The 27,544-nt window shown below is 34.8% G+C and overlaps 1 pseudogene; it reads right to left on the bottom strand.

The window, feature by feature from the left end:
- LOC145947854 (esterase FE4-like) overlaps nt 1-14,317 on the bottom strand; it is a 20,280-nt pseudogene extending 5,963 nt beyond the window's left edge.
- Nucleotides 14,318-27,544: the final 13,227 nt, after the last annotated feature.

Raw genomic sequence — 27,544 nt, 5'->3', positions numbered from 1 at the left:
TTAAATTTTTGTTATATAAAAAAAATTATCAGATATTCAAAAATAAATTAAATTATACAAAAAGGCTACTGTACGTCTTTAAAAAAAATATCAGATATTCGAAAATAAATTAAATTATACAAAAAGGCTGCTGTACGCTTATAAAAAAGGCTGTTGTGCGCCTTTATCAGATATTCTAAATTAAATTAAATTATACAAAAAGGTTGCTGTGCGCCTATAAAATAGGCTGCTGTGCGCCTATAAAATAGGCTGCTGTGCGCCTATAAAAAAAGGCTGCTGTGAGAATATAAAATAAGGCTGCTGTGCACCTATAAAAAAAGGCTGCTGTGCGCCTGTTAAAAAGGCTGCTGTGCGCCTGTTAAAAAGGCTGCTGTGCGCCTGTAAAAAAGGCTGCTGTGCGCCTATAAAAAAAGGTTGCTGTGCGCCTGTAAGAAAACGGATGTAATCTACAGATACAGTGCTGCTGTGCGCTTATAAAAAAAGGCTGCTTTGCTCCTATACAAAAAATTAATATAAAGCAGAATAAGTACGAGAAAGAAAAGATAATTCAAGAAAATCAATAAATTAATGAATAAATAGTTCGCAGTCATACTGAAAGACAAACGGTACTTATTTATATAATATCTATATAATATCTATAGATATAATTATTTTTTTATGTAAAATTATGCAATATTTGAAAAAATTTAAATTTAACTTAGGATTAATCAATCAGTTATTTATTTATATTAAATCACATTAAATTTGAACTATATTATTGCTTTATAAGCTTCATAAGATAATTTAAATTATTTATTAAATATATATTAAAATTACGTATTATTATATAATATTTAATGTAATATATCTACGCATATACGGTACGACGCAGATAATTATGCCTCAAAAGAGAAAACGCGGAAATTTGTATATATTGAGTCGCGATGGTAGGCGCTCATGATAAAGGCGAAAAATTGAGAGTTCGGAAGAAAGGTTTCAACGACTCGAAGCTGATGCTCAGAGACATGTTCAGCAAAGGAATGATAATGACAAAAAGACTAAGCGACTCGAAAGTGATGCCCAGAGACATGCTCAGGGAAGGCACAAAGCTAGACAATTAAATTATCACATTGCGTTAATTGCCAAGGACGATGAAATAAATGTGCCAGTTCATACACTTGGGCAAATGAATGTAGAATGCCAATTTTGCAAATCATTAAACTTTGCATGTGAAAAATCTAAAGATGAAAAATTCACATATTGTTGTCAAAAAGGCAAGCTTAAATTAAAGCCAATAAATTGTCCTAATTTTATAAAAAAATTATACATTGGAAATGATTTTGCTTCAAAAAATTTCTTAAATAATATTCGTTCATATAATAGTGCTTTAGCTATGGCTTCAATGGGTGCGCCGGGAAATAGAAATCCATTGGATGTTGTGAACAATGCTCCTTATTGCTTAAAGATTCATGGGCAATATCATCATTTAACTTCAACAGCAATGCGCCCAGCGGATGGGCAAGCTCCGCGATTTGCACAGCTTTACTTTTTAGATACAGAAGAAGCTGTAAATCATAGAATGAATAACAAAGCTAATAAGGAGTGTGATTCAGAAATAATGAAAGAGTTGTCAAGTTTTATGGTTCAATGCAATGAATTTGCAAAAACATTCAAGATGATGCGTCAAGTTGAACAAGATCTTAATCCGATAGGAAATAAAACCATAAATTTAATGTTGTCCTTTAGAAAAAATCCTCAACAAGATCAAAAAAGATACAATGCTCCACAAGCAAATGAAATAGCTGTGGTCTTTAAGAATGTAGATGGTGAGCCTCCATTTGAAAGAGACATTCGGATTTATAATAAAAATTCGAACGATGTTCAACAAATATCAATTCTGGACAAAAGGTGTGACCCAATGTGTTATCTTTTGTTATATCCATATGGTAACGATGGATGGCATTCAGAACTTAAATCATATAATCCTAAATATCCAGGATTCAAAGTAACTCAAATGGATTATTATGCTCACCTGTTAGCACCAAGATTAGAATTTAGTCAATTTAAAAAGGCAGGCAAATTGAGATGTCAATTTATACTTGATGCTTATATGAAAACTGAAGCAAATAGGCTTAATTATATTAAATTAAATCAATCTCAATTAAGAGCAGAACTTTATTCGGGATTAATGGATCACCTAGATAATCGAGCACAAAATGAAGGAATTACAGCTGGTATACCTGTGATATTACCATCTTCATTTATGGGCAGTCCAAGAAACATGCAAGAAAGGTACCAAGATGCTATGTCTTTGGTAAGAAAGTTTGGTAAACCAGATATTTTTCTTACAATGACTTGCAATCCTCAATGCCCAGAAATTAAGGATAATCTTGATGGATGTTTAATAGAATTTCGACCAGATTTGGTCGCTAAAACATTTAACTTGGATGTCAAAGAGATTTTAAATGATCTAATTCATAATAAAATTTTTGGAAATATTATTGCTTATGCAGGTGTGATTGAATTTTAAAAAAGAGGACTTCCACATTTGCATTTACTTGCAATGTTGAGTGATGAAGATAAGTCCAGACTTCAAGAAGTTATTGACATGATGGTATGGGCTGAAATCCCTGATGAAGAAAGATATTCAGAACTTAATGTAAAAATTTTGAAGCACATGATTCATGGTCCTTGTGGAGATTCCTCCCACAGATATCCTTGCACTGGAGACGATGGAAAATGTTCAAAAGGTTTTCCAAAAGAGTTTCGTGAAGAAACTAATGCTAATGTGAATGGATATCCTATGTATCAACGAAGGAATTTTGGTAAAAAATACATTGTTAGAGGCAAAGAAGTTGATAATCGATGGGTGGTGCCATATTCACCATATTTAATCATGAAATATGATCGACATATCAATTTGGAAATATGTTCATCGGTGAAGAGCGTAAAATACTTATATAAATATATTCATAAAGGATTTGACTGTGCTGCGATTGAAGTGCAAGCACGAGATGGCACAAGGCTAATTAAAATAGATGAAATTAACTCATTCCTGGATGCAAGATATATTAGTGCTCCAGAAGCAATGTGGAGACTGAACGGATACGATCTGTTTATGAGGTCTCATACAGTAATCAGATTGGCAGTTATTTTCGAGCAGGAAATGAAGAGCAAGCTGCTCAGAGAGAGCTCACTCGAGATACTACGCTGACTGCATGGTTCAAATTAAATCAATCTGATGAAAATGCAGTGAATTTTATTTACACAGATATTCCTTATCATTATGTATATGATAAAAAAGAAACTAAGTGGAAGCCACGCAAAAAAGGTGGTGAAAAAATAATTTCAAGACTCTATACAGTAAGCATAAAAGATATTGAGAGATTTTATCTCCGTCTTCTTCTACTACATGTGACTGGAGCTAAATGTTTTGAAGATTTGAGAACTGTAAATGGAGTTCTTTATAATACATTTAAAGATGCACCAATTGCAAAAAACTTGGTAGAAACTGATAATCTTTGTGGAAAAACGCTGGAAAAAGCAACAGAATCGAATATGCCTGCACAACTTCGAGAATTATTTGCTTACATTTGCATCTTTGGAAGTCCAACAGATGTACCAACAATTTGGAATAAATATAAAGATTTCATGATTGAGAACATTGTACATAACAATGATGTAAATCCTGAAAATATGGCTTTAAACCATATACAAGGAATTCTGATAAATAATGGAAGTAACTGTGAGAACTTCCAATTGCCAAATCCAACTCCAGTAAATATTTACGTAACAGAGTATAATGTGGATGAAGAAAGAATACGTGGTGATTATTTATTATCGACACTAAATGCTGAGCAAAAGCACGTGTACGATATAGTCATGCGAGCAATTGAAAATGAAAATGAACCTCAGAGGTTATTTTTTATTGACGGGTTTGCAGGAAGTGGTAAAACATACCTATTTAACACATTTTTAAGTGTTATTCGAGGAAGAAACGAAATAATTCTTCCATGTGCTTCAACTGGAATTGCAGCCACACTTCTGAAAGGAGGAAGAACTTATCACTCTCTGTTTAAGCTTTCAATCCCAATTGATGATGGAGCTAAATCAAATATTAGAGGAAATTCTCAAGTTGCACGAGAATTGATTAATGCCAAATTAATCATATGGTATGAAGTGAGCATGACTGTTGGACATGCTTTAACAGCAGTTGATAAACTTTTAAAGGATTTGATGAAGAATCCTCGACCATTTGGAGGAAAAGTAATTTTATTTGCAGGAGATTTCAGACAAAATCTCCCAGTAGTGCCTCATGCACAAAAAGCAGCTATAATTGAATCGATTGTAAAATACAACCCTATATGGAGTAACGTAATTCAAGTTAAATTACAGCAAAATATGAGAACTGCGGAAGAAAAAGAATTTTCAAATTGGCTAATGCAACTCGGAGATGGTAAATTATCAAATACGGATGGACTACATCTCGATACAATTGAAATCCCCAAAGATTTTATATCAAAAGAATCTCTTATTAATGAGATTTTTGGTGATAGAATCACCATGGAACGGATTAGAGAAAATCCAGATCGAGCGATACTTTGTCCTAAAAATGAGGATACTTTTAAAATTAATGACGCAATACTTTGTCAAATGGAAGGAGAGGAAAGGGAATATCTCTCAATTGACTTTATTAGTAAGTGATAGTAAGTGATGATCCACAGGAGCAATTAAATTTTCCAACTGAGTTTTTAAACTCTCTGACACCTTCTGGAATGCCAGTTCATCGACTTAAAATAAAAGTAGGTGCTATAATAATCCTATTAAAAAATTTAAATACTAAGAAAGGACTTTGTAATGGAACAAGATTTATTGTAACTAATTTGAAAAATAATCTAATTTATGCGGAGGTTCTAACTGGTCCTGCTCGAGGACAGATTGTCATCATTCCAAGGATAGATTTAATTACAAGTGATTTGGAATTGCCATTTAAATTTAAACGAAGACAGTTTCCTATTCGAGTATCATTTGCTATGACAATAAATAAAATGTCACAAGGACAGAGTTTAGAAAAAATTGGGATTTATTTGCCACATCCTGTATTTGCTCATGGTCAACTTTATGTGGCATTTTCTAGAGCAACCAAAAGGGAAAGTGTAAAAATTAAGATTGATGAATTTAGCAATCAAGGACATCTAATTGAAGGAAGTGAAAAATGTTTTACAAAAAATGTAATATACAGAGAAATTTTGTAAATTGAAGAATTATGAAATTGTATGAGAGCTAATAATAGCGAATTAGCGGTGGGTACATTAGACGTAATCAAAAAATATTTGAGTAAGGAAAAAAAATGGGTATAATAATTAAATAATAAAAAAAATTAAAATTTGTATGTATATATATTTACTAAACTAATGTTTCAGATTTAAAACATATTAAATTGTGTGGAAATTAAAATAACAAAAAAAATTAATATAAGCAAATAAAATTTTAATTATAAATATTTAAGTTTATGCAAAACAAGACGCAAAATACAATATCAGGGAGTGAAAAAAAAATAATAGTAGTCATCTTCGAAAAATTTGCAACATTTGATATAAATTTCGTGAAAATCGATCCAAAAATATGGAAGTAGTTCGCGGTAATACAGACAGAACAATTAATCTTTTGTGTTAAATCAGGTTTTATAAAGGCTTTATGAGAACCGCGCGAAGCGCGGTCTGAATTATAAAAGCTTTGAGGACCGCGCGAAGCGCGGTCCGAAACGCTAGTGTTATTATAATGTCATTACAATGGATATGCTTTGCTCATTATATCGAAGAAAGCATCGAAACGCTGTTTATTACAGGTTAGATTTATAAATTCGTAAAGCAACATTTTCCGTTTAATTTCTATCTAGCCACCAAGAATGACGCAAATCAACTGAGAGGGATTTGTTATGATATGTCTTGTTATGATTTATCTTGAAGGGCATAGTATTATTATATGTAGTAAAGTAAACGCGCGAGCGAGGGAGGGGCGGAGCCCCTCCCCCTGCACCCACTCCCCACAGTACATTCACAGTACAGTATATTTAATGTATATGGTGTCACAAATATTGGTTTTATTTAGTAAACTTTTTTTGTTAATAACTTTTTATTAAACAGCAAGCGACGGCTAACATTTGTTGGAGGTTACTCAGGCCTATGACCTTGACAACATATGTCAAGGTCAAGGTGATTGGGGCTGGGTCCGTTATTATGCATATTTACCAAATTCTATATAAGTCATAATAAAATCACGATGTAAATCCGAATTGTGAGATAGCTGGTTGTATTCAGTAATAAATTTTATCGCTAAAAATATTAACACACCCGGAATTTGCAAAATTGTACCAGAGTTCAGTCATGATACTAATTATCTCGTTATCCTCCTTGGACAATTCCGTTTCCACGAACAATTGTTCACCCACAGGGAACAAATACTGCAATTCGTCCGCGTGTGACACTCCATAATTCCTTTCTCTATCGTCGAATATCGAGCTAAAAGATGCGCTTCCTCTGTACGCGAAGTAGTAATAATAGACTGATGAAGTTTGATTCACAATAAAGTCTTGGATAGCTTCGTGAGTGCCATGATTAAACCACGCGTCGCTGTACATCTGCAAAATTATTAGGTTAATACAGAAACTAATTAAATTAATTAGTAATTAAATAGTAATTAGTAGAAACTAAATTACATCGATGACTTTGAATCTAGCTTCATCGGATTCATCGATGTCTTCATTGCCGAAGTAGAATTCGCGAATACTAGTGCTTATTTCATCTCGAAATTGTGTATCTCGAAGACGGTATCGCTCTTCGTAGTATAAGCTGAAAGGTGCAACATTGTGGAAATCACTATTCAATTTCTTCACATGTTCACCCTGATCTCGTCCGTAAATACCTGAGGAGCATCTTATGCATAAATTGTTTGTTCAACTTAAAAAAAATTTTATATAAGAAATTTTATATTACGTTATCATAAAATAAGATTAATCGAAATTTTAATAATGCTTGTGTCGAAGAATTATCCAATAATTTATTAATATGTAATAATTTGCAACACGGTTAAAAGTGTGATGTTAAAACTGTATTTACATGTTATCTAGATTTTGTTTCTAAAACAAATACTTTTATAAGATTTTATGCAAGCAAGCTTTGTTGAAATAAGTTACAGGAAGAAGTAGTTTTCCGATCTTATTCTAAAAATTATCTTCAAAATTTTATAAATGTTTCTAAGAAAAATTATCCTGCGCAGTTTTCCGATAATTGTAATTCTAAAATGATAATATCATGTAAATCTCTCGGTTTTTGAGCTGGAGATCTATGTAGAAAGTTAGTAGTCCCTTATCTGCTACCTTAAGGGTTCCTTCTTCTGATGTAATTCCTGTCATCCAAGGTTTATCAGCTATACGGCCTTGTCGCACGGAAATTAATGGATCTTCCGCCATAAAAACACCTGCGTGTCTGGGTTCGATCACTGGTTTAAAGGGCATCATTGGACAATAACCATAATGCTGAGATAAAACAAGGGATAATTAATTAATTTAAATTATAGAAAAACCAGTTGGAATAAAAACATATGTTTCATAGGAAGATAAATAAGGCTTTGTTGAATGGTAATAAAGAAGTATGACATAAGAAAACTAATTAACAACAGTGCTAAATAGAGTGATAAACAAACTCTATAATTAAATATCAAAATAATATCAAAATAAAGCAAAAAATATTGAAATAATTAAATATTAAATAATAAAATATTAAAACATTAAAATATTAAAATTAAATAATAAATATTAAATAAGTATTAACTAATAAAGTATTAAAAATAAAGTTAAGTCAAGATTAAAAGAATCGAGAGATTTGTGTGATTTTTAATTCACGGTCTATAATGTATTGCGCGTTTATTAAAAATTCGATCAGTTTAGCCTTTACTGAAAACCGAAAATCTAAAATACACGTTTTTTGATTACAATATTAATCGTTCAATGTAGAAATACAAATTTGTTTTTATTTTTATATTTAATAAAATTATTTCTACACAAAATAAATTCATTTTTATGCAGATTTCTAAAACATATGTTATTTTTCTCAGAATTAATCATCTGTTCGTTAATAGCGCAACATTTGAATGATTGATAAAATATGCAGAATATCGTATTCAAGAAATAGGGAAGATTTCTATTATCGATATCATAATTAGCGATGACGATTCTTTAGTTAATCAGTCTCTTGCAACTTGTTTCCTGTTTTTTTTTTTTTTTTAATTTTAATCGATAGAGGTGCGCGATGCACGAGCGATGCACGAGCGATGCACGAGCGAATAAAAATGTCAATTACATATACAGAAAAACATGCACGTCTCGTTAAACTGGTTTTTCTCGCATCGCCAGAACTTTGTGAACATATTTATTCACACAGTTTCGTAACTGAATTAGATTATTTAAAACACATATTACTCATAAATAAAAATTATCTTGTCAGAAAAATTCCTACGGCGCCTATTCAAATAAATAAAGTATCAACAAACAAATAATATCGGTCATAATAAATAAATAAATATTTTAACAAATTTCATGAATATATATATACCAGGTGTCTCATTTGAAAGGACCCACTCAAATATCTCATTGTCAGAAACACTGCGTTAAATCGAAAAATGTTTTCTACAAAAGTTGTAAGGTTTCGAGGGGGACATAACATAGTAATATTCATTTGACCTTGGGCAGCATCTCCAAGGTCAAGTGAAGGTGAGAATTTGAAGGTGAGAAGATGAATTTTGAAGAAAATAAAAAAATGCTTCAGATAAAAGTTGTTCAAATTAATTAGTAGAAAAAGATGTTATAATAAAAATATGGGTTTCCATTTAAAAAATTTATTCTCACCTTCACTTGACCTTGGAGACGCCGCCCAAGGTCATATGAATATTACTATGTTATGTCCCCCTCGAAACCCTACAACTTTTGTAGGAAACATTTTTTGATTTAACGCAGTGTTTCTGAGATATTTGAGTGGGTCCTTTAAAATGGGACACCCGGTATATATATATATATATATGCAGATTGATGAAAACGTGATCTATCATCATAATTTTTTTCGAGTTTATTTTAATTTTGCATCGGGACACGCCTATTCCAAAGTGGGATAAAATGACTTCGCGTGACTGTTCACGGATCATGCAACCATATCAATGTCAGTACGTAAGCATACATATATAATTTTTCTGAAACTGATGCACGCGCAGAGATATAGAGCTTGTCTCTCACTGTTACGCTTTTAACAGCTGTGCATGAATGTGTTTAGATGACATTTTAAGTTAAATAGTAAAAGTAAATAGTTCACGCGCATATAAAATATTAATATTACAAACTGGTGTGTGTGAAGTTGGCGTCTCATTTTGTGGAAACTCATAAATAAATAAGAGTTCTGGCTTTATTTACAATAGTTCTAGAGTTCCTGATAGTTTAAACAAATAGTTCCGGCCATTAAAGCAAAAAAATCGATTCGGACAAACTGAGACGCCAAGTTCACGCAGCGAATGTACATGCCCAGAACTATATGAGAACTGCTTTAAATGAAGCAGAACTATTGAAAATCGACTGGCGTCTCACCTTTAAAGTCGAAAAAATGCATTTTTCGATCAAAATAATTAGTTTAAAAAAGTTCTAAGTGATTTATTTATCAGAACTCTTTGGAAATGTAATGTACATGCCCAGAACTATATGAGAACTGCTTTAAATGAAGCTGAACTCTTGAAAATTGACTGGCGTCTCACCTTTAATGTCGAAAAAATGCATTTTTCGAGTAGAATAATTAGTTGAAAAATTTCTATGTGTTTAAATTATCAGAACCCTTTAGAAATGTAATGTACATGCCCAGAACTATATGAGAACTGCTTTAAATGAAGCAGAACTCTTGAAAATCAACTGGCGTCTCACCTTTAAAGTGGAAAGAATGCATTTTTCGAGTAGAATAATTAGTTTAAAAAATTTCTATGTGTTTAAATTATCAGAACCCTTTAGAAATGTAATGTACATGCCCAGAACTATATGAGAACTGCTTTAAATGAAGCAGAACTCTTGAAAATCAACTGGCGTCTCACCTTTAAAGTGGAAAGAATGCATTTTTCGAGTAGAATAATTAGTTTAAAAAATTTCTATGTGTTTAAATTATCAGAACTCTTTAGAAATGTAATGTACATGCCCAGAACTATATGAGAACTGCTTTAAATAAAGCAGAACTCTTGAAAATCAACTGGCGTCTCACCTTTAAAGTGGAAAAAATGCATTTTTTGATTAAATAATTAGTTAAAAAAAGTTCTAAGTGATTTATTTATCAGAACTCTTTGGAAATGTAATGTACATGCCCAGAACTATATGCGAACTGCTTTAAACGAAGCAGAACTATTGAAAATCGACTGGCGTCTCACCTTTAAAGTCGAAAAAATGCATTTTTCGATCAAAATAATTAGTTTTAAAAAGTTCTAAGTGATTTATTTATCAGAACTCTTTGGAAATGTAATGTACATGCCCAGAACTATATGAGAACTGCTTTAAATGAAGAAGAACTATTGAAAATCGACTGGCGTCTCACCTTTAGACTCGAAAATATGCATTTTTCGGGCAAAATAACTGTTTTAAAAAATGTCTACTTGTTTTAATTATCAGAACTCTTTGGAAAGGCAATATACATGCCCAGAACTATATGAGAACTGCTTTAGAATAAGCAGAACTCTTGAAAATCGACTGGCGTCTCACCTTTAGACTCGAAAATATGCATTTTCGGGCAAAATGATTGTTTAACAAACTTTTTAATTGTTTTAATTATCAGAACTCTTTAGAAATGTATTGTACATGTCAGAAACTATACGAGAACTGCTTTAGAATAAGCAGAACTCTTGAAAATCGACTGGCATCTCACTTCGACATCTATAGCTATTGGTATCCGGTTGTCTTTATTTTTGTTTAATTAGTGTTTTTTGCTTTTAAAAGGTAGAACTCTTCTTAGAACTCATGTAGAACTATAGATCTTTTCATTTCTGATAATTACTGATAAGGAAAACGCCGTAGGACAAAGTGGTGAGACGCTGCGTGAACTTGGCGTCTCAGTTTGTCCGAATCGATTTTTTTGCTTTAATGGCCAGAACTATTTGTTTAAACTATCAGGAACTCTAGAACTATTGTAAATAAAGCCAGAACTCTTATTTATTTATGAGTTTCCACAAAATGAGACGCCAACTTCATACACACTACAAACTGGACTTGATTTATGTGCTCGACTTTTTACATAAAGATTACATCAAAATAGTAATTAACAATTTAAATCAGAGATTACATTAGAATAATTATTAATAATTTAAATAAGATTATATTACAAATAATAAATGTGATTCATATACAGGATGTTCTATTTTAAAGAAATAAAAAAAATTTTATATTAAATAAATAAATAAAAAAAAAAATATATATCTTATTAGACTTAGGTATAAAAGATAAAGAGCCAGAGAGAGAAGGAAATAAAAATTCATAAATTTCATGCAACACGTAGCAACGCTATGCACACATGATTGGCAGCTTAACGAATGCCTTCAGATACCTGTCGAAATAAAGAATAAAGAAATGCGTAAGAAGGCCGCACGAGAAAACATTTAACAAGCAGTCAAAGTATTAAATATTCAGGTCAAATTCCAGCAGTTAATTCAAGTTCTTAGATTATATATATACATACTTTGCATCTAATTAAATGTTACATTTGCACACTCTAAGACACCTATATTTATGTGAAAAATATACGAAGCCTATAAATCGACAGAGAAATTAATTAGTAAGAAATAAATTGTATTAAATTATTCGATAATTGAAATTATTTATACTTCTTCCTTTTACTTCGAGATTTAAGAAACATGATTGAGATCGTTTCAACATTCATTCATTTAATATTAACGAAAGAAAAACTCCAGTAAATTAGAAGTATAGTAAAATAAATTGTTTATTTTTAAATAATCTATAATTGTAATTTAAAAAAAATTGTATTTTTTAATTATAATATTTCGTTTTACATATATTAAATTATCCCGTTTAATTTTAATTTTAACATTACGATAACTGTCATATTCATGTTTTATTTATATAATATTTTTTAATTATATTATATAAACTCTCTTAATAAAATATTATTATTGTTGAAAATATTATACATGACATTATCTACAATGATTCGTTATTATCAGAGATAAATATGTTAAAAAATTCATTTACCTACCTAGAAAAGACGATCCAATAAATCTCCTTTGCGTTTTATATTTTTATATTAATATTTAATTTATATTTTAAACTATATGCATTATTATAATTCAAGAAAGAATATAATGTATTAAAAGATAAATATTTTTTATATTTTATATAATTAATAATAATTATAATATAATAATAGATTTAATATTTATATATAATATAATATTTTATATAATATAATATTTTATATATAATTGATATCAATTATTTATATAATTAAAGAAAGAATATAATGAATTTAAAGATAAATGTCATTTAAATATTTTAAAGAGATAAATTATAAGGAATTAAAAACCACACAAAGGCCGGAGAGAATAAAAGTGTTTCACACATATAGATGCAAATATATATACATATTAATGTGATTTATTATGAAACTCTTGCCAAAGACCTTACCTTCTGAAAGAGGGTTCACCATATGGTAATGAACACTTGCGCCTCCCGCACTTTCGCCAAAGAGAGTCACTCAGTTCGGATCACCGCCAAAAGAAACGATATTCTCCTGCACCCATCGCATGGCTTGCTGCTGATCTTTCAATCCAAGATTGCCCAGACATTCCAGGTCCTCCGTACTCAAGAAGCCCAGCGGTCCAAGTCTAATGCAAAAAATCGACGTGTTATTACGCATAACACATCTGTTATTTAAAAATCGATTTCTCTTTGAATTACGAGGCGCATTTTTTAAGTAAGGACCGTTTTGAAATAAAAAAAAGATCTTAACAATATAAAACTATAAAAAATAATTTATTATAGCCAAAAAACTTCTACAAGCTTACTTTATTTTTCCACATAATCATCATAAACGCCGTTACTAAGTGGTTCAAGACACAGGCGGCAGACTTTTAAGAAAATGGAATTATGAAGCTGTTGAAATTATATCAAAAATAGATGGAAGTCAATGATGATTATGTGGAAAAATAAAGTAAGCTTGTAGAAGTTTTTTGGCTAAAATAAATTATTTTTATATGTTAAGATCTTTTTTTTATTTCAAAACGGATCTTACTTTAAAAATGCGCCTCGTATATAAAAGAAATTGTAATAACTTTCTTACTCCTCCTCCCCAATAATTGCGTAAAAACAAACATCATTCATTGTGCATATAATATTTTTACATAATTTTAATATAAGAAATTACACATCTCTGCGTGTAAAAAATTAAATTACACAATTAATCTTAGAGTGACATTAGTCATCCACGTGGTATAAAATTTGAATACACTTATTGTACCAAAGTGTAAGTCTCTTTTTCAAAATATAAAGTTACATTTTCATTATTTTTATAAAATAATTAAAATTAGTTGATAAAAATAAACGAAAATGAAAACTTTTATGATTATTTTGACAAGAAAAATTTTGATTAGATTTTATCTTATCAGAGGAACATTTTAAAAAATCTTACGTAAGAACTACTTCAACTTCCTTCTCCCAAAAGCCTAATGTAATCTAAGAATGACCCCTATATGTCTTTATATTTTAATTCGTCTGAAAATAGATGACAGATGTCAATCATGCGATCAATAATGTCATTTAATAGCGACCCCTTTAAGGTTAAAGAATAATCAAGATCGAACTTCACCGAAAATTGAGGGTGACGAGGACAAAATCGTGATCCAGCAGAAACTTGGGCCCGTAAAATTCGGAATGACCAGCTCCGGTGAGCCATCCGCCACCGTGAAACCAGATCATGACCGGATATCGATGGGCGGTGGATGACGGCATTTCGGAAGCGCGCAGCGTATAGCCGTTCAGGTAAAGACAGTCCTCGCCGCCGATGATCTCTTCCTGATATGTGTAGCTATTCCGTTGCGTACAAATTTCCGCGTTTTCCACAGCTGCTCGTACTCCGTTCCAGGCGGCCGCGGGTTGAGGCGGCTTCAAAAAAATTAAATTGCGATGATTTTGATTCATCCATGCATGGAAATTGATCTTGCGAAGGCTCGACGATGCTGGACAAATTAAGCGTTTCAAGGACACGACACTTTGGTGAAATAAAGAAATTTATCTTGTCTTGAGATCAATAAATTGTCTTGGATACTAAGGTATGAAAAAAGCTGGTAAGAGTCAAGGACAGATATTAGGTGCAATAAAATTCTTTTTAAAATCTTCTATACTTTTTGAACGTGTCCACTCTTCGATGATCCAAAGAAAGGACCAGAAAGTTAAACAATAGGTATAGAGAAATTTAAAAAGAATTTTATTGCTCCTAATATCAGTGCCTGACTTTTACTAGTCCTTTTTATGAAACTGTCTTGAGACACAATATGAAATTGTTGTGTCAGAACGTTCAATTAAATTGTTTGGTTTCTTTAGAATTAGTCAATGTTTTTAGAAGTGGAGACAAAAATATTATTAATAAGAGAGCCGAATTTAGCGAAAGTAGGCAAAAATTTAGTAATAGAAAAAATTAAGTAATAAAAATTATTTCGATTATGCTTTAATATTATTAAAATTTTATTCGTAAAATTGTACGAATATATAATAAATATATATTACACATTTGTACAAAATAAATATTATAAACATCACGGGAATTGTATATAAAATCTAAAAATTATAGTGTATAAATTTTCTACAAATATAGATGTTTTACTTATATTGCAGAATTGAATATCGAAAATAAATTTAATACGGGCATTTATATTTATTATTATATAATATTTATTATTTAACGAGTCTTATTTGATATGGTATTTATATTTATTATAATATTAAATATTTTATAATACTGTAGTTTTATAATATAGTTTAATGAGATTTCCAATTGTGTTTTGCTCTTCCGTTTTTTACGCAAAAATGTTCTGAAAAATGAACCTTATATTTAATATGTAAATGTTCAAGTGTACACTGCAAAAACAAGTGTGTTACTTTTACACATTTTAAGCGTGTTATTCTGTAGACACTTTTTACACGTTTCATCGTGTGTAAAATAAGAACACACGTGTGTTGTATGTATGCATCTATGCGTGTTGTTTTTACACGTTTTACGCGTATTCGTTGCATTATGTGTATACGATGTACATGATGCAACATTTTGCACGTTACTTCTACGGCCGTCGAACACCCCTAAAATTGTTTTACAGCGGGATTTCTAATTTTTTTGATTCATTTTTCGTATGGATTTTCCGTAGGATTAATTTATTTATATGTTTATATTAAATTTTTATTTCTTTTATACGAATTTAAACATAAAATACAAACTTTTAATACTGATCTGATCAATTATTAATGATTTTATAAATTATAATATTTTGTTATACATATATTTGTATAGAGTTGTGTTTACATATATATATTTTAGTTAGGTAGCATGTTATATAGATAGGTCTATATATTAGTTAGCTTATATATTATACATTTTTATTACATGGTTAGTCACCCATTAAAGAGTTAGTCATTATATATTTTCTTTAGTTCTTTGTATTTTTTTTCAATTAATTTTTTTTACACACTTATAAATGTGTTTCTTTTTTCCGTGTTAGTTTCGCTCGTGCGTTATTATCAATGTGTGTTGTACCGTACAATATGTGTAACATCACTGCAAAAAATGGGCGTGTTCGATGTGTGTTCAACGTGTGTAGAAATAAGACATAACACACTTTGCTCACGTGTACTGAACGGCTGCTGTGTTGATACTACACACTTTGAATAGAATAATACGTGTACAATACACGTAAATGTGTAGTTTTAATATGGTTAGGTGTTATACACACTTCTCGATTACAACTCGTTAACAACACGTTAATTCAAACACACTTAAAGCGTGTTGATATAATACAGAAAGTACTATGTTACACATATCGTACGGTACAACACACGTTGATAATAACGCACGAGCGAAACTAACACGGAAAAAAGAAACACATTTATAAGTGTGTAAAAAAAATTAATTGAAAAAAAATACAAAGAACTAAAGAAAACATATAATGACTAACTCTGTAATGGGTGACTAACCATGTAATAAAAATGTATAATATATAAGCTAACTAATATATAGACCTATCTATATAACATGCTACCTAACTAAAATATATATATGTAAACTCAACTCTATAAAAATATATGTATAACAAAATATTATAATTTATAAAATCATTAATAATTGATCAGATCAGTATTAAAAGTTTGTATTTTGTGTTTAAATTCGTATAAAAGAAATAAAAATTTAATATAAACATATAAATAAATTAATCCTACGGAAAATCCATACGAAAAATGAATCAAAAAAATTAGAAATCCCGCTGTAAAACAATTTTAGGGGTGTTCGACGGCCGTAGAAGTAACGTGCAAAATGTTGCATCATGTACAGGGTGTTGCGCTTGAATACACGGCAGTATGACGGGTTGTCTATCCCGTCGGGGTCCGATCGGTCGAGAAATACGCGTGCCGATATTATCGATGAATGCGTGCGCGGATAAAACAGAACAAGCGAGCATGCTGTATACGGCGCGAAGCCTACGAGTCGTAAGTTGTTTATCTCATAATCTGTGAACTCTCAACGCGCCTGTGCTAAATCCTTTTTTAGTGTAGTAACGGTGAGCTGAGGGAATAGCGGGAACTTGTAAGTATTAAAATTTTGTTCGCAGTTTGAAGGAAATAATGTCACATACAAATAATATAAATAAATATAAATATAAATATAAATAATAATATAAATAATAATATTAATATAAATATAAATAATAATATTAATATTAATATAAATATAAATAATAGCAAAATAAGTAGCATAATAAATATTAGCATAATATTACTATGTTTGTTATAACGCGTTGCGTAACACGGCTGCACACGCCGGAAAGCGCGTTGAGGCGTTAAACTAAATCTTTGATTTTAGATCAAAGAAATGTTTGTAATGAGGACAATATGAAGGACTTATTCGATGGAAAAAGTGACGGAGGTAGAGAGAAAGATGAGAAAAATGCGGAGTTTTTGATTCCTACGTTCATATGTCGATTTAGATTTATTTTCGTTGAAAAATTAGATCACAAGATTCAATACTATTTATTAAATTGCTCATCAATGTAATTTGTAAACAGTATTTCAAGATCGACAAAAGTGCGAGGGGAAAGCAGATATAAGTAAGGAAAACACGTTTGGCGTTGTTATAAATACATTTATTTATAACAAATGCTCAAAATAACCACCGTTATTCTCCAGACAAATAGCCACTCGGCGTATAAAATTTTCGCGTACTTTTGATAACATTGCAGGTGTTATCGTAGCGCTTGTTCGTCGGATACGATCGATAAGTTCTTCTCTAGTACGCGGTAATGTTAAATATATTTGATCTTTGAGGTAACCCCACAAAAAATAATCCATCGGAGTCATATCCGGAGAACGCGGAGGCCATTCAAACAAAGGACTTCGAATGCCTATCCATCGATTGGGGAAAGTGCGATTCAAATGAGTCCGCGCCAAATATGATGTATGAGCCGGGTGACCATCCTGTTGAAATATTATACGTTGACGGATGTCTAGCGGGACATCTTCTAGCAACCCAGGTAGATGACCTTCTAAAAATGCGGAATAACTTTCCGCATTAATAGTCTCGCAAAAATGTGGGCCGATGACATAATCATCAACGATGCCCATCCATACATTAACTGCGAACCGTCCCTGCACATGCACCTCTTTGCGGCAGTGTGGATTTTCTACGGCGTAATGATGCTCGTTGTGACAATTCACTTTACCGTCGCTATGGAAGGTGCATTCGTCCGTCCATAAAATTTGTCTTAAGAAAGCATCATTTTCGACATTATCTATATCAATCTGCAAATAAATCATTATTCCATTATTACATTACATTACATTACATAAGCTTTTACATTAGCTAAATTCTTTCCTTTCATTCTGATATAATTTTGATGCACCGCTCACCTGCTCAGATATCCAGTCACAGAAGGCCTCTCTACGAAGGAAATCTTCACGACGTAACAATTGAGTTGTGTGACGTTTGTAAGGATGCATTCTCAAATGATTTTTTATAATACGATGTACCGTCGTGTGATTCATTTGCAGTTCTCTTGCAATAGCTCTTGTGCTTGTATGCGGATTATCAAGCACTGCCATCCTGACTGCATTAATTGTTTCGTCATTTCTACGACGCATGTTGATTCTTAGATTTGGTGCATGCAGTGATCCATATCTGCGCATCCGTTGCTCTAATTGTCTGAAAATGCTATAGTGTGGATGGCGCCTTTCCGGAAAACGCGCTGCATAGAGTGCTGCAGCTTGCCTTTCGTTGCGTTCATATTGCGCGTAAATGAACACCATGTCAGTAAGTTCGCCGTTCCCGTATCGAGCCATTACACTTCTTTTTCTGCTTTCCTGTTTAACGTGATTATCGGACACAGGAGCAATAATCGTGTTACGCAACGCGTTATAACAAACAGTAATATTATGCTAATATTTATTATGCTACTTATTTTGCTATTATTTATATTTATATTAATATTAATATTATTATTTATATTTATATTAATATTATTATTTATATTATTATTTATATTTATATTTATATTTATTTATATTATTTGTATGTGACATTATTTCCTTCAAACTATGAACAAAATTTTAATACTTACAAGTTCCCGCTATTCCCTCAGCTCACCGTTACTACACTAAAAAAGGATTTAGCACAGGCGCGTTGAGAGTTCACAGATTATGAGATAAACAACTTACGACTCGTAGGCTTCGCGCCGTATACAGCATGCTCGCTTGTTCTGTTTTATCCGCGCACGCATTCATCGATAATATCGGCACGCGTATTTCTCGACCGATCGGACCCCGACGGGATAGACAACCCGTCATACTGCCGTGTATTCAAGCGCAACACCCTGTACATCGTATACACATAATGCAACGAATACGCGTAAAACGTGTAAAAACAACACGCATAGATGCATACATACAACACACGTGTGTTCTTATTTTACACACGATGAAACGTGTAAAAAGTGTCTACAGAATAACACGCTTAAAATGTGTAAAAGTAACACACTTGTTTTTGCAGTGATAGTACTTTCTGTATTATATCAACACGCTTTAAGTGTGTTTGAATTAACGTGTTGTTAACGAGTTGTAATCGAGAAGTGTGTATAACACCTAACCATATTAAAACTACACATTTACGTGTATTGTACACGTATTATTCTATTCAAAGTGTGTAGTATCAACACCGCAGCCGTTCAGTACACGTGAGCAAAGTGTGTTATGTCTTATTTCTACACACGTTGAACACGCCCATTTTTTGCAGTGTGTATCCCTGTTAGTACCAAATTCATTAATCGTTGGAAGGTCGCAGGCGCGTTTTTTAATCCAAACGGCATTCGGTTGAAAACACTCGTAGTGTCCATAGGGGGTTGAAAAGGCGATGTTGTTTTTATCGCGCTCGGCCATCGGTATCTGGTGATATCCTGATGCTAGATCAAGTGTCGTAAAATATTTGGCGTTCCCTAACTGGTCCAATATATCGGTAATATTAGGCAGGGGAAATGAGTCGCCTATAGTTAAATCGTTAACTTTCCGGAAGTCTACTACTACCCTGAGTCTTTGTTTTCCTGACGCATCGGCTTTTTTCGGCACTACTAATAATGGAGCATTCCATTGACTCATGCTTGTTCTAATAATTTGGTCTTTTAGCATTCCTTGCACTTGCTTATTTACTTCTGTTTTATACTTCTCGGGAAGGCGGTATGGTCTTACGTTGACGGGCGAGGTGTCGGCGCGCGTGTTTATCTCGTGCTTTATCGTCGCGGTGCATGTCAGTGGTTCTTCATTTAAATGAAATATATCACTATACTCTTCGCATATCCGTTGTAATGAGCGTTTTTCTTCGACGTTTAGATGATCCGTGCGTAATAATTGTCAGATTCGTTCGTCGCGCGTTGACGAGTTATGAGTGTCGCCCGTGTATATCGTGTATACTTGGTGTGCGTTATCTTCACATATGTCTTCAAACGGCTGTTGGAGAATGGCAAAATATATCTGGGATATTCATCGTGCAACTTTGCCGATTACATAAGGGTTCTGCAATGCTTTCGATGTATGACATTCGGGCATGTGGCGGGGGACTGCAAATCGGAAGCGAAATGTGGCCACTGCTCGAAGGCACGAGATGAAGGACTGCGAAAGCAGGATGCAGCCACCGCTATGCAGCAACTGCTCACGATTTTCAAGAGGACACCCAAATGACAGAATGCACTCAGCCTTGGATACAAAAAAATGTCCCATTCTTCAGGACAAAATTAAGGACAGAATAAAAAGCGTGAACTATGGATAACGTTAACATCGAAGAAGAAAAGCTGAGGATTTGCCACGTAAACTGCCAATCACTAGTGGCACACTTTGACGAATTTTGTGACTATTTCACAAATTCAAAATATCACGTCATTTGCCTATCTGAAACCTGGTTAAAACCGGAAATCGCAGATGCTATGGTGAAAGTCCCAGGGTATTCTCTGGTGAGAAACGACAAACTAGTCGACAGGGAGGAGGAGTAGCTTTCTATGTGCGTGACTCGATACGAATGAATGTTTTGCAACGATCACTCAATGACACAAATTATCGCAAGCCAGAATACATCATAGCGGAAATAATGTTAGAAAATGCAAGCAACTTCCTTCTTGCGACGATATATCGACCACCTAACTGCGGCTACTTGAAGGAACTCTTCAACATCTTTCTCGATCTACAGGTCAACTACAGGCATTCCGCAATTTTTGGAGATTTCAATTCTGATATGAAAATAATAACATACGACAGTACATTGTTACGAAACTTTATCACATCAGCGGGAATGTACCTGGTACAATACGGATCGACGCATCACCTCAAAAACTCAAGTACCTTCCTAGATCTATGTATTATAGATGATGAGGCCAAGCTAATTAACCAGGATAAGGATGCTGTTCCTTTCTTGTCTGCGCACGACCTGATTGGCATAACCTACAACATAAAAATCAAACGGAGCTACACGAGAATGGTCCTGTGCAGAAATTTCAAGAACTTCAATGAACAAAAATTCCTTGAAGAACTGGAGAGGAGTGACTGGGGAGATCTGCTGATAGGCATGTATAGATAAAAAAGTAAGTATTTTTAATGAAAAATTAATGAAATGTTATAACAAGCATGCTCCACTAAAGCGAATCAACTATAAAAATCTGCCTGCTCCATGGATAACGGCAGACATTCGGGCTGCCATGAGAGAGAGAAATATAGCCAGAAGGACCTGGCGTAGAAGCAGAAATGTTGCCAGTTACGAAAGGTTCAAGATCTTGAGAAACAACACTCAGAACTTAATTCGGTCAGCAAAGAAAACCTATTACATGAATATTTTCAGCCAAAAGGATAAACCAGCAAATATATGGAATACGCTAAGGCACTTGGGCTTAATAAAAGGGAAAGACTCGTACAAAAAGCTTGCATACTCTGTCGAGGAGCTAAACAGATCCTTTGCAGGTGTGAATGATCGGGTGTCGGAAGAAGCAACAAACATAGTGGATTCTCTCTTCCTGCCAGGGGGAAATTTTGAAGATGGTAAATTCTTCTTTAAATATGTCACGCCTAAACATATAAGTAAATCTTTTTCAAATATAAGTCAGGAGCTATAGGAATAGATGAAGTCTCAGCCAAACTCATAAACATAGCCCTAGTCAACATAATGCCAATCATTGAGCATATGTTCAATTACTCGCTGATGCATGGAGTGGTACCAACGACGTGGAAGTCAGCAATCATCACGCCAATACCCAAAATTAAGAACCCAACCTCGGTACATCACTATAGGCCTATTTCAATACTACCGTTTCTCTCAAAAGCTCTAGAAAAAATAATATCAGATCAGCTGATTGAGTTCTTAACGGAGAATGATCTAATGGATCCTAATCAATTTGCATATAAGAGACATTCATCCACGCAGACCTGCATTATTAGAATGCTCGATGATATACGCCAAGCAGCTGACAATAGGAAGGTTACCATCTCCATCTTCTTCGATTTTACCAAAGCATTTGATAGAGTACATCATGGGACGCTCCTCAAGAAACTACAACAAATAGGACTTTCGAACGCTACACTACGTTGGATGGCATCTTATCTGGAGGAAAGAACGCAAGCAGTACGAGATGGCTATGAGGGAACGATCTCATCAGTAGTAGATAATACGGTGGGAGTCCCTCAAGGGTCAGTACTAGGCCCTCTGCTATTTGCAATATACATCTCGGACATAAGAGATGTGCTACGTCACTGTAAACACAACTGCTATGCAGATGATCTTCAGATTTATCTGCACTGCGAACCATCCGAGCTGTTAAATGGAATAAGCCACATGAATGAGGATATAAATTCAATTGTAAGCTGGGTAAAACGAAATAGACTGACGCTAAACCCGGCAAAAACACAGGCAATAACCTTTGGCACAGCAAGATATATAAACGCGATAGATCACGAGCACCTGTCGGATATCAATATAAACGAGTCTGTCATACAACTCTCTACGCAAGTAAAATACCTGGGTATCACTATCACGAACACTCTATCCTGGAGCCTGCATATAGAAAAAGTCATTAAAAACATACGTACTAAACTTTATCAACTTAAACTGTCGAAACATCTGCTACCCAAAGAATTAAAAGTACGATTAATAGTCTCGCTTATCTTCCCACATATAGACTACTGCGGCGCAGCAATGACAGATATCACTGATCAACAAAACACACAGCTATACAGGGCATTAAACGCTTGCATAAGATTTGCACTAAATGTCAGACGGGATGAACACATGACGCCATACTATCGTGAGCTTCGTTGGCTCAAGATTGATGCTAGAAGAAAATACCTAGTCGGCAGTTTACTTTTTAACATCATTAACACAAGTAAACCAAGTCTAATCTACAATGGCCTCTGCTTCAAATCAACTGTCACAAATAGAAAAACCAGGGCCTCAGAGGATCTCCTTTCCTTGCCCTTGTGCAGAACGGAGACTTACAAACGCTCGTTCAGAATTACGGCCTCAAAACTCTGGAACGATCTCCCGCCGCATATTCGGAACGAAAAATCACTTGAGAGTTTCAAGTGCAAGCTTTATCTTCACTTACTTGAACAATGACACCCTTCAAGGATCACGAGCACACCAAACTCACACTCATTGAAGTTCTTAATTCTTCACTCGAGAACACTATGTAAGACAGGATATAATGCTACACAATTACACATCAGATCACACACATCCAACTCACTTACACGCACACGCACACACACACATATTCATAATTTATATTTTCATACACACAAATGCGATATTTTAATTATATGTTAAATAACAAGATTAATTGTATTTCTGAAAATATTGGTGCGCTTGAGGGGACTAATGTCCCAGAGCGCTTTAATAAATACATGCTTTCTCTCTCTCTCTCTCTCTCTTCTACGGTTACGAGCGGCGTACTAATCTCTACGGTCTCATCGGTCGTATTAATTATACTGACGGAGCACAAAAAATTTTTTGGTTCTACCAGGCATCGTCCAATATATATTCCCGGTGCTGTTTCTTCGGCCTTTATCACGCCTATCTTATTACGATTCGTTGCCGCTTGTATTATTATTTCGCTACGCGGTTTTAATTGAATTTTATTGTACGGTCATAATTTTAATATGGCGTTTCCTATTTGAATCTCCTGTTTTTTGTAATCGCACGCGACTTGTTGCTTTTGTAGAAAATCGATTCCTATGATTCCTTCGTATTCCATTAGGAAGTCGTCCTTTACGACATAAATCGCGTGTTTGATTTTTCGGCTGCCTAAATCGATAGTCGCGTAGAATTTTCCTATTGTTCGCGCTTTATGCTCGGTTATGCCGATCAAAGTAATTTTATCGTTGTATATCTCGGTTTCACCTTTCAGATGTTTAACTTTTATTAGAGAGACAGTAGCTCCAGAATCGTAGAGCATGTTAATCTTGCCGTTCTTTACTTCGCGTATAGGTAGAGTTATTAAATTCAGGCTCGCTGCTCCACGAGACATCTGTCGCACGTGAGGCACCTGATATTCTATCGCGCGTGTCTTTTTATTCTTTTCTTTTGCCGTTCTTCCTCATCACTGCTATACTCGGATTCGGTATCTCTTTTTCGCGATTGCGGTTTCTTACGGTTTTCAATTCTATTAATGCTTCGCGATTTTTTATTATCAGTTCCCTTATCGCGGTCCGGTGTATTTGTCTTCGGCCTTCCATTTAGGGTCCAACACTCGTCGCGATTATGTCCGCGTTTTTTGCAATAATTGCAGAAGTTCTCTACGTATTTCTCTAAGTATTTGCGCGAGGGGGCTTGTCCGATTTTGGGAACGCGTATTTACTGCTGCGGCAATCGCGTCCGTAATGTCCCGATTTTCCGCATTTATAACATTGCGTGGTTTTATGTTGACCTTGTCGCGGTTGTTGCCCGGTTTTACTTTTTACTTTGCGATGCATTTGTCGTTCGCGACGTGTTAGATCCTATTAACTTTTCTTCTGCGGTTGCGCCCGTTATTGCTTCTTGGAGTGTTGTGTATCGTTGTGATCGCACGAGTATTTTCAATTCGTTACGTAACCCGAATTGGAAATTGAGTAATGCTTGGCTTTGTATGGTTTCTAAAATAGCACGCTTATATGTGCTCGAACGCTTTTTTCCCTCAATCATTAAGCTATATAGTTTCCTGGCAAGTTTGTCGACGCGTTGTCCGAAACTCTGTGCCAGTTCGTTAAAGTTTTGCTTGAGTGAATTGAACTCGATTTGTAAATGCGCTGTACTTCGCTTACTTTGGTAAGAATTTTCGAGTTGATCTTTTAATTCTTCGAACGTTTGAATATCTCGTGTCTCGAAATCTTGCATGGCTTTTCCCCGTAATTTGGTAAATAATATTCCTTGGATTAACGCTTCCTCGTCATCTGGGCGAATATTTTTAATTGCGTACGTACAGGAGTTTAAAAATTCTTGTAATCGGGTTCGCGTTGTGCCATCGAACTCCGGTATCATTATTCGCGCTTCCTTTAGTGACATGTAGCGTTGTAAGGCATTCCGCCTATTTCGCATGTCACGCTCGGTTTGTCCGTAAGCCATACGAGGCTCGTGCTCTTCGTCCGATTCTCGATCATAAGCGCGTTCGCGGGATCTTCTCTGCCTATTGTAGCGCCTATCTGCTCCTTGGTCGCGTGTGGGTCTGCGTAGATTCCGTCGATCTCCTGCGTCGCGATCGCGAGGGTAGTCGCGGTGATCACGTTGATTATTTCGGTCTCGCTCGGGAGTGATTTCGCGTAATTCTTGCCGACTGTCGTATCTCTCTTCCGCATCTTGATTACGGGTGTGTTCACGGAGATGTCGATTATCGCGGTGCCTATTTGCATCCCGTTTGCGTGTGCGTTCGCGGGAGCTTTGACGACTGTCATCTGATCTCTCTCCGCGTGACCTCGAATCGTACATTTTATTTATTTCTGTCCGCATTTCAATTCGTAGGTCTCGTAGGCCTTGTAATACGTCGCGCATCAAAGGGTTTTCCTCTTTCGCGTTGTTTTCGACGGGTGTCCTATGTTCGGCGGATGTCCTGTGTACGTCGACTTCTACGCGATGTGCGTTTCCGCGCTCTATAGTTTCGCGTAGGCGACCAATTTCGCGGTCTACAGCACCCACGGATACGTCCGCTGCACCATTTGGTGGGGTGTGCATTACCGACATGTTGTCTTCGTTAGAGTCAAAATCGCTACTATCGTACGTAGTTGACCATCCGCTTTTCTGCGACGCGTTGCTAGGGGTTTGGCTTGCGCGTATTTTAATTTCTTTTATATTTTCGTTATTACCGTCTGTTCGCGTCTTTAGTATACTTTCGTCAAAACTATCGAAGGGGAACTCGCGTTTAACAATGACATTCGCGGGTAATTCGTCTTCGCTTTCGCTTGAATATTCGTTCTCTAATTTTCTACGAACTCGCTCGAGTCTTTCTACAGTTAATAGTAACGCTTGAATCGCTCGTTTGGCTGAGTCGCTATGTAGCCAAGATTTGTTCGCTATCGGTTTCGGGGGTGTCTTGTTCCCTTCCGACATTCACGCAGAAATATTATAAGGATCGGACTTACAGTATTACGGTTCGCATCGTTACGCTCTTTATCGCTCGGTACGGCTTGACTGCTGCTACTGCAACTCGATCGCTCGTGGGCTGACGGCTGGCGGCTCGGTGCTCGTGCTTGACACGGCAGGTCGTCGCTCCGTGATGACGCGTTGTCCGTGAGATTGTCGCAGGTCGGCGTTGTCCTTGGGACGTTGGCGATCCTACTCGATTCTCAGCTGCTTGCTTATCGCTCTTCGTACTGCTTGCGTTGTCCATCCTTCTCTCTCACTGCACTGTGGCTTCTGCTTATTTCCGTCAGCTGTTTTTTCTAACTGACGTGCCTGTTTCCACACATTGTGTATGTGTGTATTGCGGGTCTTAATTTTTTTGTATGCTGCTTTCTGTGTTGTCCGTCGATTATTTCGACGTGCCTGATTTTCTAATACTTTTGTATTGTTTTCAGGTCTTCAGGTTCCTGCTGGTCCTGGCGGTCCGTCGGCGCGATCCCACCGCTGCCACCAAATTGTTGTGTGCCTCGAGCAAGGCACTGGGGTTGCGCCGAATTAAGGATGAGGATCCTCGGGTCGTGCAGGACTTCGTAGGAAGTTAGGAGTGTTGTACTCTCTTCTTTCTCTTAAAATACACTTTTATTTCTGATTAAATTTGGTTTCACTTTATTTCTCGTCCTTTCTTTAATTATATATTCGCGTAACATTCGATGTTTGGTTAACGAGCGTATATTCGTATTCCTCTCAATAATTTAGATCTTTATTAGTGAGTCTCGTTCTGATGTTCCGGGTTCTTATTAGCGACCACGTCTTGATGTTTAGGAATTGTATTCGAGACTGCTCGCGGGCGGGCTCTCCGTCCTATATCCTCTTTGTTTCTTGGATTTCTTTCGGGAGAGGCCCTTGGAAACAGGTCTCTGATTGGTTAGTAATATTCACGCGTTTTTGTTCTAACTGCAAGCGAAGCAGGTTGAAGTCGCAGGTCTTCGCTTGCGGTTTCCGGTGTTTCGCGCGTGTCTCGCTGCGTTAGCGTTTTCACGCGACGAGCGTTTGTCGAGAGCGCTCTTTAATAAGCAAAAATGTTTTACAGTATTCTATAAAGATATTCAGTAAATTCTAATTTCTAATAACTACTGGTTATAGTTCGGGCTATAACAATATGTTCTAAATAA

This window comes from Prenolepis imparis, unplaced genomic scaffold (assembly GCF_030444845.1).
Source record: "Prenolepis imparis isolate NDT839.2.m4 unplaced genomic scaffold, iyPreImpa1.0 SCAF_165, whole genome shotgun sequence".
NCBI lineage: Eukaryota > Metazoa > Arthropoda > Insecta > Hymenoptera > Formicidae > Prenolepis > Prenolepis imparis.
Note: the sequence above shows the minus strand (reverse complement) of the source record. Positions and strands in the feature narration are given on the sequence as shown.